The 13,644-nt window shown below is 39.8% G+C and overlaps 1 protein-coding gene across 1 annotated transcript in view; it reads left to right on the forward strand.

The window, feature by feature from the left end:
- csmd1a (CUB and Sushi multiple domains 1a) overlaps positions 1 to 13,644 on the forward strand; it is a 75,274-nt gene that overhangs the window by 55,329 nt on the left and 6,301 nt on the right. The gene's annotated exons all lie outside the window — the stretch shown is intronic.

Here is a 13,644-nt window from a genome sequence, read left to right on the forward strand (position 1 = left end):
ACTTGGTTGAATGTAGCGTATTATACTATTGCAAATGATCTAACTGTGGTTTACTTGATGAAGATTACAGGCCCGGTAATAATATGAAGCGATTTTATATGTGCAACAGATGCTTCACATGGAATCAGTGAAACCTCTCATAATAGAGGTAGAACAATTTATCTGTTCAAATTAGGCGTCTTCTCAGAAACTATTAACATTGACAAATTGTTTGTCAGGGCTTTTTCACAGCTTATTTTTTGGTTAATTTAAACCCAGCACAGCATTAAAAATGCATTGTCATGCTTTACCAACGGCCACACAGGCAGATCAGGCACTTGTGACCATGAGAAAAAAAAAAGACAACAGGATGAGCTAACTGGTGAAACAGAGCGTAAAGAAAGAGGACAGCTCTCTGAGTTAGCGAGTGTACAATACCCTGTTTTGCAACACTTAGATACTTCAGTTGACCTATTGTGCATGAAGGCCTTCATCAGAATGCTGGGAATTTTGTTAACATGGTGCACATTATTATATTTTATCAGTTATAAAAGTGCCAGTCTGCATCAGAAAACTAGAAACCAGCAACTGAAATCAAACAAAACTTGTTAGGCTGGTAAGCAATATAATAGCTATTTATAGGGGCGATGGGGCAATCACGGGGCGATCGTGGCTCAAGAGTTGGCAGTTCGTCTTGTAATCAGAAGGTTGCTGGTTCGAGCCCCGGCTCCGACAGTCTCGGTCGTTGTGTCCTTGGGTAAGACACTTCACCTGTTGCCTAGTGGTGGTGGTCAGAGGGCCAAGTGGCGCCAGTGTCCGACAGCCTCGCCTCTGTCAGTGCGCCCCAGGGCAGCTGTGGCTACAATGTAGCTCGCCATCACCAGTGTGTGAATGGGTGGATGACTGAATGTAGTGTGAAGCGCTTTGGGGTCCTTAGGGACTAAGTAAAGCGCTATAAAAATACAGGCGTAAACTATGCCATTTATTTAGTTTAAAACCTCAATAAGTTTTAAACTTTTAAGCATTATTTTAAAAAAAAGTTTACTTTAAGGACATGACAACAAAAAAACCTCTTTTTGTCTACCATGGTGGTCATGGTTACCAGGTATTTGCAACATTGCTTGCATATATCCATTTTTTGAAGGTCGTTCTCCACAGAGCTATAATCAATAATGCTTTGTTCATAAAGACCCAAGCTGTGAAATTGATGTTAGACATCACTGGCTGTGTTGCTCTCCTCAGACAGTGCACTCACCTGTATTTCCCTCAGGTTTAGCATTTTGAAACTACATTAAAGACAGAATCGATACAAATTTGCAGCAAATAGCACCTAATTTAGAAGAAGCAGTAATGAATGTATATAACCCTCAATTCTGGGAGACTTTTCAGTCAGTTTGCACTTTCGACTCCAACACACCTGTCAGTTCTACTGCCAATATCCCATTTTAGACTGCCTCTCCTCTTGTATAGCTATAATAACACAGCCATGTCAAACTAAAAGTGTCTTTTGCCCAATAATATTAATAACAATAATATTTAATATGGACTAAAAATGTGTATAAATAATCTTTTGCACAAACCTATAGCCATTATGAGTGTGAAAGGGAATAGGAAATTATCAGATATCAATATTGATTTGCCTTTGATGTCAAGCTCAGTGGTTTTAGATCAAAAATATATTTTTTCACATGCTTAAACATGGCATGAGATGAGTCTGGGATTCTCTCCTCTTTTACCACAGCAAACATCAGGGAAACTAAAAGACGGTGAAATTTAAGGAAAAGCTAATCTTAAATAAAGGTATTGATTAAACTTGCCAAAGTACCTCTGCTTCATCAAGCCATCCCTGGTTGATTCACTACCCAAGTCAGATAACTAAAGTCATGAAAAAGCAAAGTGAACTAAAGAAGACATGGTTAATGAGGTGTGGATTGAAGTGATATCTGATCTCCCCTGATGAGTAGCAGTGTATTTAAGTCATACCAGCCCATGTACATCATGTAAAATTGAAGTGCATTGACTTATACATTAATGAGCGTACCCACCACTGCATACCAAAAGTAAGAGATGCATTTGTTTTCCTGTGTTCCCCCCCCCCCCCCCCAACCTACACGTTTATGCATCAACACTTCCCCTCGCAATGTCCTCTCTGGTGGGCCCTTACTGTTTCCAAGGCAACCTGCAGAGTGGGGGAAAGAGGATTGGCTCAGGGAATGGCAAAGCAAGACAAAATGCAGGAAAACAACAGGCACTGAGAATTCTAGTTTATGCCCCACCTGCAGGACCTCTGAGGGTCCACCTGTCTGTCAAACTTGGCCGTCAAACAAGAATGTGTTGACACCCACTGCCTGGGTTGCCATGAAATTTTGAATGAATACTAATTTTCCCAAGGGGATAAATATTAATGTGTTTTGGGTGTTGTGATGTTTCAGTGACAGTGTTTCTAGCCACATGCTGAGGTGAAATTGTTCATTTTCTAATGATAAATTAAAGTGTCCACCGTAAATACAAATGTTAAAGAATTTATTTTGCCAAATGAAGACTGCTGTGTGGAATTTTCTTCTTGTGTTATAATTTGCTGCAAGCAAAACACCTATTCAGTATTCTTTAGCACCCATTCATCTGTTCTTTCAAGGCCACTTCCAACCCAAACCACGCTCAAGTGCATAACTGTTGCGGACGATAACATGCTAGTTTTACCTGTCAGAGTTTGTGCTGGACCTCATTTTGGTTGTTTTGAACAAATTCCACACAGGCCTTTTTGACGCTGTGAGCTTCTAACTGGACTAATTGTAGCAATTCATCCTGATTTCTTCCTACACATTTGAATAAATATGTTCTACTAAATTGTGTAAATACTCTCAGAATTCTACTTGCAGATAGCAGGCTGAGTTAATCAGCATCAGTTATTTTAATTCATTCTTAGCCTGTACATAATTTCAACAGTTATTTAAAACTTATCTTCATGACAAACAGTGAATTAGTGTCGATTAGCGTGTGCTTGTGATCTTTATTGATGTTTGCATGTGTACACCCACACACAGATACAGTTAGCATGTTGTCTCCTAGCTAGCAACCAGCAGACTTAATTGGTATAACTCAGTAATGAGAGTGAAATCCAGCTGGTGCAGATAGTGTCATTTGTTGGTGCACATATCAGTAACCCCAACAGACAAGAGAATGAATCAATTTCAGAATAGTGCAAGAGAAGTTTTCCAATAAATTGGCATCTCACAGAATATGCGTGACCCAGTATAATGCATTAGAAGAAGGCAATGGAAGAAAAACATTGATAAAAGACAGCAGTCTAGGGCTGTGCCATATGACCAAAATCTCATATCCCGATATTAAGACATCTATCGTCCGATAACGATATAAATCACAAAAATGTAACATTTTCTGTAGATTCTGTGAATGTCAGGCAGCTCGACTTGCGTGAAGTGTTTCCAGCTGGGCGTCGTGTACCTGGAGTCGAGTGTTTTAACCAATGCATGAAACGATACATTTTTAGACATAGGTTGTAACGGCCGCCATTTTCTTTGTGAGTATTTATTACACGGCGTGCTGCGGGGAAAAGCCTGTTCTAACGTTTGAGTCTAAGGTTTATTTTTTAGCACCTGACGGCTCTTTTTTGCTTCTCATCTGTAAATACTCTGCATCTTTCACGTGATTCAGTTTATTTTGACAAGTCTCAACAGGATCTTGAGCTTTATTGTGAAAGGTTTATGTGGAAAATAAACAAGCGGACAGGAGGTGGTTTTACCGTCGTTGTTGCTAACGACAACGCATAAAAACAAGCGCTTGTCCGTCCGTAGTGTGGTTATATTAAATATAAGAGAAAGAGAGAACTTTAGGGAATTAATATAGCCACTACAGTGACCATCAAAATAATGAAAAAATATTGCCGTAAACAGTTTATTTTGCGACACCACGAAACAAACGATAGCCTAAAATGAAACGATAGACGTTTTTATATCGTCATCCGATATATATCGTTATATCGAACAGCCCTACAGCAGTCCATTATTCAGTTCCATTCAACTTCATTTATACAGCGCCAAATCACAACAACAGTCGCCTCAAGGCGCTTTATATTGTAAGGTAAGACCCTACAATAATGCATACAGAGAAAAACCCAACAATCATATGACCCCCTATGAGCAAGCACTTTGGCGACTGGGTTACTTGGTGTTACCACCAATTCTTTGACTAACATTTTTTAGTTTTGTAAGCACCTTTATGAGGATATGGCATGGCTTATTTTGCTTTCATTAAGTAACAAGAAATGTGAAATTAAGTAGGTTTCATTTCTAAAACACAAAATGATTAACAGTGGAACATGTACATAGGTTCTGGGTTCCAAAGGAAATCCAGAAGTGCCTTAAACCTGCTTTCTATTTGAAGACTGCCAGATGGCATTACAAAAAGACTTCTGGTCCTATAGAAGTCTATGTCAAAATACCTTTCTGACTTGACCTCTGTAAACACTTTCTTGTTGGATTTATGGGCTCAGTCACTCATTTTGGTCATACTATGTTTCAAAAAGGAGGATTATCCCAGATATGCAAGCGCTTTCACAGTCAAACCTTCCCCACCATGTCACATCCAGTTCTTTGAAACCAAAATGGTGACAGTGAAAACGCTAATCTCGAGGCTTCAAAACAGGCCTTCAGAAACCAGCGAATGACGTCACCATGGATACATCCACCTTTTATACTGTCAACTGCCCCACACTGCCCCCTCTACCCCCACCCCAGAAATACATATAAAAAGAAAAATCATTATTATTTGTTTTAAAGGGAAAGATGAGTCTTATTGTTGTATTGATTTCAAGTGTTATCTCTCAGTCCTTATCACTTTTAAGGTTTGATAGACTTGTTTTAATTCAGATCTCAGAAGTGCACAATGCTCTGTGTAATGCCAAATCAGCTGTATCGGTACACCTTCATTATTACGGATGACACACAGTATCGTAGTACAGTATCACCAGTGATGAACTGTGAGCCATTGAGCAAACCAGTGCACCAGATATTCACATATGATCTTCTTAATTCAGTGTAAATGTCCCTGTGTGCACCTGTGTACGTGAGTTTGCAGTGGTGACCACAGGATTTCTGCGATTTTATTGTTTGAAAGAGTAATGTCAGTAGAGAGATAAGCCTGGGAAGCCAGGGGGATATAGATACTTCAATCCAGACAGAGTCAAGGCTGTACACAGATGTACTGATCTCTCCTCCCAGCTCCCTCAGCTCTGTCTCTCATCTGTCTTCTGGCTTTCCTTGAAGTCTCTCATGCTCCCTGATCCCTCTTAGTTTAGTCTCATATATAGTGAATGGCTACTGAATGGCACATTATTCCGTTTTGCAGACATTGTCAGCAGCCATCAATTCTGTATGAGCTCTCCTTCACACCTCAGCGCCTCCCACACAGGAACTGGCCCTTTTACTGCACCTGCTGTTGTGTGCGTGGGAAATGAGAATATCTTGAGTTCATTCCGGTCTGTATTTATATGTATTCTTGTGTGTGTGTGTGTGTGTGTGTGTGTCTTTTATTGTGTTTGCGCAATAAATCTCGTGAATCCCTAACCAAGAACCACTGAGGCAGCGACGCACAGTGAAACATTAACTATTACCTGCACCCACAGTTGCACTTATAAACGCTGTCAAATGTGATTACACTCAGCAGTACTGATAAGGGTTTTCCCCTGCCTATCTAAATCTGACTAAGCAAAGTAATCAAAATGCATCACTACAATCTAGTTCTGCAGAGAACACGGCACAGTACTGAAATAACAATTTGTGATAAAAAAAAAATATAAGGTAAATTTATTAAATCAAATGAAATTCTTTAAATTGTTTTTGGTTTCTGGCCTTTGTAGTGTCAAAAATTATGCAATTTAGATGTAATCCTCTATCCTAAAATGAGTTACCTAGTTAGTTTAGGTCCAGACTCCCAGAAAGTTGTGAGTTTTTACATCACAAATGGATTGGATGTGGCATGTGGATATGTTTTTCAAAGTATTAACAAAGTGTGAAGAAGTAAAACTACTGTTCTTCAAAATAAAGAGAGAAAGCAACAAGGCCTAGCAAGGGGGGGAAAGAGAGAGAGAGTTAATTTTTGCATTCTCAGCCTCTCTAAGCAGAAGTGATGGGTGTTGCCAGCTTTTGTCCTGCCCATGTGTAAGGAACAGGAGGCATTGATTGAATTGCTGCTTGACAAAGCAGAAACTGCTTATTGAGCTAATGCACCTGTGTGTTGGAATCGATCTTGCAATGTCACTTGCAAATGCGTGGAAGATGTAGAGGAAAGAAAGGGACACGCAGAAGGGATTGGACAGAGGAATTTGGTAAGACTTTAGTTTCGTAACGATGGTTTTTATTTTCCTTTCCGCACATCTCCTGTCCTTATTTCTATTCTAATATTCTGCGGATGTCCTGTTTGCCTCCTTGCTACGTTTCTTACATTTGGGTCCTCCCTTGGTGTTTTTACAGCCTGTTTGATTGTTAAGATTTCAGGTCAGCTGTTTGTATGAGTTGTGAGTTTGTTACAGTCCAGTGTTTACATGAGGAACAGCATGACTATGAATATGCCGTGCATTTGATTTAATCAGCAGTTTATTCATTTGGCAGAAGTTTGATCGCCTCCCGGAATAAGGATATCTATTGTCTTTTGAGCATAATGGTCACTGTTAATCTTATTTTCTTCAGGGCACAGTTTCCAAGCCATAGATTAAGTCTAGTCCTAGACCATAAACTTTTTTAAGTGGAGGTATTCATTGACTTTTTTTTTCCAATTCCTGGTCTAGGCTTAATGAAATCTGCTGTAATCATTTGTAATAAAAGACAAACTCTCCACAGAGCACAAGTTCAGCTTGGAAAGTTACATTTTTAGTTTGCTTCCTTACTATAGCTGGTATATAAAAGCTGGATACAGCGTCTTTGTCTGAAAAGTGAAGCCAGTTTGGAAGTGCTTTAAACCTGCGTTCTTTCTAGTGACCAGGAAAGGATAATATGAGGCATATGGTTGCAAAACGAACAGGTATCCAACCAAAAGATCATAGCGCTATATATGACAGCAGCCTTCAGCTGCCTTGATCTATGACCTCAGTGAACACTTTATTGATGAGTCTGTTAAATACAAGGGGATGCTCATTTAGTATACAATGGTCTTGTATGAATCAAAAAGGCCTATAAAGCACGACATGGTTTGGGGCGGACCTACTTCTTGATGGTTCTGTTGCTAGTGTTCAGTATAAGTTAGATTCGTGTCTCTCTTGCCACACAAAACAGAAAGATGGCAACAGAAGCGCTTACAATGGGATTTCACCAGCTGATCAGTGGTGTTACAATGTCTATGTCCAACTTTTATATACAGTCTATAACTATGAAACATATGCAATGTATGTACAGGAGGAACACAGCAGAAGAAGATTAGAAAGTTAAGTAATTTAAAACAGTAAAATTATTTAGGTTCTTGCCCACTGGTTTAACCTACTGGTTAATTATGATTTAGGTCATTTAAACAGGGCATTTCTAATCTGTTTTGGCTTTTGGACAAATAATAATTAGAATATTAGAGTTCATGTATTTGTGGCTACTTATTAGAGTCGTGTATCTTCCCTCATTAATCATCTGTTCATCGGTGTGCCTGCGTCCTTTCCTGCTTTGTCCCCTTGTCCTTTGGTTTCCTTTTTGGAGATTTATTTTGGCCTGACCCGAGCTGTGCTTTGCCTGCTTGGACAACTTTTTCTTAGTTTTGCTTCCTTGTTCAAAGTTTGTTCCACTCTAGTAAATTTCATTAAAGTTAATTGTTGCTTTTTATGACCTTTTTAGGTTATTATACCCCACATTTAGCCTCTCTTTCAACATAATACAAGTATGTAAATTGCTGCACAGATACATAAAGGCATAAATAGTCTTAAGAGAGTGGAGTCAGGCTGAAGTCAGAGCCAGGAACTGCAATTTCTTTCAATTCATGATGGCGCAAAATCTTTGCAGCTGCTTAGTCCTTGCCACCTGCCTGTTTGGATCTCTCTTGCAGTCTTGCGTGAAAACGAGTTGGATTAAATTACTGTTACACACAATCATGTCTTTTCCCATTGTGTTGCTTTGTATTTATTTACTATGATGTAACTTGTATGGAAGGAAAGTGGAAAGAAAAAAAAGCAAATGAGACGAGTCAAGTCAGGAAATAGCAAATCTCTGCGTAGTGCATGGATTTTATTCTGCACCTCCGTAGTATCTCTCAAGCTATATTTGTGCGTATATACTTTATCTGCTCTGTTACACTGTCAATCATGCATCTTCTACTCCCATCTGATACATGGCAGAGAGAGTGATGTTGCATCAACTTTACTGAGACAGGCTCCAACCTGTGTCTCTACATGTTGTCTCCCTTCAACACGCTTCAATTCTCTTCTTTCTTGCACTTTCTGTAATTTTCAGATTTATAGTCTCTGTCCCTCCTTCTACTGTTGACTTAACCCAAGTGAAACAAACAAATCTATCCTCGAACAAAGCTCTCTTTTCCCCCTATCATTTGGCTCTTGCAGTTGATGATATGCAGCTTTTTACAATGGGATCAAAAAGTATTCATACCCTTGTTGTTTTCGATTGTTTGTTTTATTGAATTTTGGTTTATTGAATTCACATTTCAACAAAGCATTTGCAGAAATGTGACTACTGCCAAAGAGTCTTCAATGCAGGACTGAAAAGGAACTGTACTCTTCATGACCAAATTCTGTTTCTGAGTTTTTGTAAATTTGCACAAAAAAAAATCTCAAAACCGGTCGTTACTTTGCTATTATCAGTTGTTAAGTTGCCCATGTGACACCTTTTACTACAGCACTACAGATTCATGATGCCTTTATTTTGCAACGTAAGCCTTTTCTAACAATTGTTTTGTGACAGATGTGTTGTGCGGTGTGCAAGGGCAGATAGCTTTTCCTTCTTCTGGAGAAAGAGAAAATGACAAATAGAGAAACAGGCTTGAACACACCCAGGAAGTGAGCACATCAGTCATACTGGGTTCAAAGGCCATTTCATCCTCTGTTCTAGGAAGCAGGAATGAGGGAGGATGGGGAGTAGAGGCAAGGTGAAGAAAAGAACGTGAGGGACAGATGATGCGATGGATGGCAAGGTGCCTGTGCTGATTGTTTGTGTGCACTTTGGCGTGTTCGCATACTTCTACTTCTAGCTGCTGTGTGTTGTAGAATTAGCTACACTGATGGATGAGGACAACCGCTTGCAACGAAAGCGCTTAAAGCACATGGGCTCCAGGGACAGGCCTTGTCACAATCACCCATCCAAGTGACTTATGGACCTGCCATGAGGAACACCAAATGGCTGGGGCTGTTGGGTGGGATGCAACCAGTTGGAAAGAAATAGTTCATATAACGACATGAGCCAAACTCGGTGGAAGAAATGCATGTTTCTTCTCGAAAACAGGAACTACTAAGGCCTGCTTTATTTCCACATGAAAGCTGTAAATTGTGTGGAAAATAATTCAGATATATAAAAACATGTAAAAAGTGAACAAATATGTTGCTTCCCCCCCAAGTTTCTCCCATTTTCTTACTTTCTATGTTTAGGATTTAGCCTGCAGGTATGAATGGAACAGACTGTGATAAATGGGATTTAAATGCTGGTTGTCTTTATACACCGCTGCCTCGGTATTGTAGTTTTTTTCTGTTATGTAAAGAGAGGCATCACTTTTGCTCAACTTGTATTTTTGTTTCCTGGAAAATTCCAAAGGGAGAATAGCAAAGCCAAGACAAAAACTTCATTTCGCTGCCTTTGTGTCAAGCAAATACGTCTTTTTCTATTCTGCTGCTCATTGGTAACAGCTTCACATTGTGGGAGTAAAGGCAATATTGATGATTCACCGGCAGGTTAAAAATGTATGTGCTATATCTGCGCTCCAGGCCTAGCCCTGTTTGGGGATTGCATGGGTAATGGCACTATTAGACTTAATTTACTGCCCAAACTAATAACCTGAAATGGAGAGTGTGATGGGATTATTACGTGCAGACACACAAAGACGCACACACACACACACACACACACACATGGATGTGTATTAGAGTCCATGCATTCCCATACTTAACACATCTCCACTCTGACAGTGCTGCACCCTCAGTCAGTTTTAATTCAGTGAAATCAGCCAGCTGGTTCATCTCTCTGTCTCTGTCACTATTTTGTAGACACAGAAATATACACATCCAGTCTGTGTTCATACCGTCTTTTTCTCACGCATCTGTCATCCCAGTCTAAAAATAGACCTCACAGACATTCTGACTGTAAGAAGGAAAAGCACAGGTGTAACTAATAACATTACCGATGGCTCCGTTCCATTTAGGCATGCCGGTAAGCCAACATGTACAATATCAAGGCTCTAGTACTGGCACATCTAAAATGGAATGCAGCCAGTGTTGATGCTGTTATTTACTCAAGTCAAACTGTCGGCACTAAGAATGATCTCTCTTCCTGCGCATCACTCTGTGTTTCTGTCTTCCTCTATCCTTTGCCTTCAGTATCAAACACTCACAGTGACTTTGATTCAGACTCACATGGTTTAATGACAGGGACGAAACCATTTCCTGCTTGGCGACAGAGCCCCCTGTGGCCAAACTGCAGCACTAAAAAAAGTCAGTCCCAGCAGCTAATATGCTAATCCAGCAGAGTCCTTGTGTATATGCTAATGTGGTAATGATGGAAGGGAAGCTGTAATAAGGTAGCATCGGCTGGTCAAAATAAAGGCTGTGGCACAGCAGAGTGTGGAATTGACAAGTCAGCCTGTCGTTAGAGTACTGGATTGTGCCAGAGGGAGAGTACCGAAGTACTAACCAGGTATTTTAAAAGGTAAATCAGCAGCAAGTCGTGTAGGGCATCTTTAGCGTGTGAGCAGGTGTTCTGCCTTCAACAGATGATGGGAAACACCTGCTGTGAAATCACTGATTGGGATGGAGCCAGAAGTGCAAAGTGCAGCTGTGAGTCACTACTGATTTTACTCTTAAAAACCCTCTTCAGAAAAATAGGGAAATGTTAGGGGTGTGGAATTGGCTCAGATGTTTTGCTGTTGGTTAACAGTGTTAAAGCCAGGGCGTGCCCATAGATAGCAAACATACTGACACATTTAATCGGGGAATTCTGGTTGAGAATGGTGAGACCAACCCGTTCAGCCCTGTGCTCCATAATCACTTTACACAGTGTGTTGGTGCTTTTATCTGTATTCGTGCATCTACGGATCCGAGGTATAAATACTGAATGTATTAACTTTCTCTGACATTTGCAAATGAAAGTAATTTTTATTCTGTCAGTCAAAAATACCTTCTTCCAAATATGAAAATTAAACATGAAGATTCAGTGCAGAGTTTAATTCAAACGTTGACCACAAGGGGCAGTGTTTGAATTAAGCCTGTTAAGGCCTTTATACACTGGACACATAAAACTCATGTTAATATTTTGCGTTACAAATATGCATCAGACTTATCTTAATAGGGCAGCTGTTCACACTGGCCACATAATTATGCTGGACAAATTTACTAATTTTTATTTTTTTTGGGAACAAGCTCGATTTTTCAGTTTTTTTCGGATGTGAATAAACAGACCAGACCAATCAGACCACTGTATTTGTCAACAAGACTCTCCTTATTTTTACCTCATTATTGCTTGATGTCAACTTAATTTAGGATTATTTCTCCACCTCTTAGTGGTACAAATGGTAGTACATAAAAGCACAGCCTGACCAGTTTGACTTCAGTTAATATCTCTTCAACACAATACATACAAAGTGGTTGTGTCTTCACATTCTGTTAATAACCTTTATTAATTTTCAAAGGTTTGAAACTATATCATATCTTTTTTTCTTACCATCTGAATCAACCCATGTAAGCTGTTTACACATATAAACTCCTGAAAATGTCAGGAGGATACGGTTGGAAAGATGCCTGAAGTTGTCTTTCAGACAATGTTCCGACAACGTCTAGCACACAGCAGGGTGCAGTTTGCATCAGCCGCTTTCTCGCTACTGGAAACACTGTGATTTTAGAAAAAGGTGTCTGCTTAGTAAAGCATGCAGTGGGCAGGGCACCCACTCAGTAGCTGTGGTGTACAGGCCAGATAACTGCAATAATCTTACATTGACGCAAATCATGGGTATCAGACGTCACAAGAACCAGGGTGCATGCATTTTAAACAGTGTAATGTCTGACTTGGAATGTCTGGAAAAGTTCAGAGCTGCAGTGCATTTGCAAAAACAGCTGTAGGCAAGCCTGACTTGAACTACTGTATAATGTATTCAGCTTAAAATGAGGAATAAAATTAGGAGGAAGGCGAGGTTGGTGGTGTCAAAAACACACATGATGTTCGAGAAGGAGCCCGGGGTTTGTGTGAGACTATTTTTAAGTTTAGTTTTTCACTTGCTGTTTACTTTTATTTTCGCTTGCTGTTACGTCTGTGCAACAAAACTACTGGTTAAGGTTAAGAAGAGATTATAGTTTGGGTTAAAATTTACATAGAGTGGCTCGTGACACATTTTAAAACTTAACTAAAAGTTGTAATAAGCTACTTACATAAACAATATTTGGAGTGGTTTCTTTCTGTTAGCTTCACAGCTGGGAGTAGCAGAGTATGCTCGCACACACACAAAGACATTTCAAATCGCACTCGTAGAGGTCATGTTTGTTGTCTGCTGGGTGGACTGGACACAAACTGTTTGCAGTCTATTTATTTACCAGCCAGTTAATTCCACAGCTCAAGCTCTGTAGAATGCACTATGGGGTGAAATGATTGATCCGTCCTTGTTAGACCTTGCTGTAAGGAAGTCTTTAGCTTAGACTAGAGTGAGGAAACCTGAAACCTGAAAACAAACAATCACTAGAAAGAAAGAAAAAAATGACAAAAAAGGGGTTTTAGGGTTTAAATGAAGTTTGAATTAAAGCATTTCTTGTGTGACAAAGCAGCACAACAAAGCAGCACATTGCATTATATTTTTCCCTAGAAAAGGATCACAAGAAGCATCTTAACATGCCAGTCACACACTCGTTTTTACGAATGTTAAGAGCTAGTTATTTTAAAACAAATGACAAACATTTTCTAATTAAATAAAAGGCTAAATTTTCTTAAGACATGCTTTTTTCTTGGGCAGTCAGTAAGAGCAGACTTTGAAAATTTTCTTTTATTTATTTATTTTTTGGTAATACGTTATAGAGCTGGAGACATTAGATAGGATAAAAAAAAAACTTGAGTGTGTTTTGAGCACGACGGCGAGGTGCCAGCGAGCTGTGTTTCTGTGTAGGAGCCATTCTGTCCTTGCTGGAGTTCAACCCAGTTCCTGTTGAGGGACTGAGCTTCATCCAAAGTCCAGCACATGTTCTGGCCAGGTCCCTCGCTGTGTGGGAGTGTGTGACCGGGACAGTAAGCTGGGTGACACAGAGTATGTGTGTGTGTGTGTGTGTGTGTGTGTGAGATGCATGTTTGATCATTGCCCTTTTGCTCACACTCTAAGGATTTACTGTCTGAAATGCAGAGCAAAGCTCTAACCCACTGCACTCCTATATAGTACTGTAGCAATGTGTTATAGACTTAGCTGTTCAAGCGTAGTCATTAAGGTACATAGAAAGTGTGTCTTTCACTGGAACATAACATGAGCTCACAGACACGAGAT

This window comes from Oreochromis aureus, linkage group 22, assembly GCF_013358895.1.
Source record: "Oreochromis aureus strain Israel breed Guangdong linkage group 22, ZZ_aureus, whole genome shotgun sequence".
Taxonomy (NCBI): domain Eukaryota; kingdom Metazoa; phylum Chordata; class Actinopteri; order Cichliformes; family Cichlidae; genus Oreochromis; species Oreochromis aureus.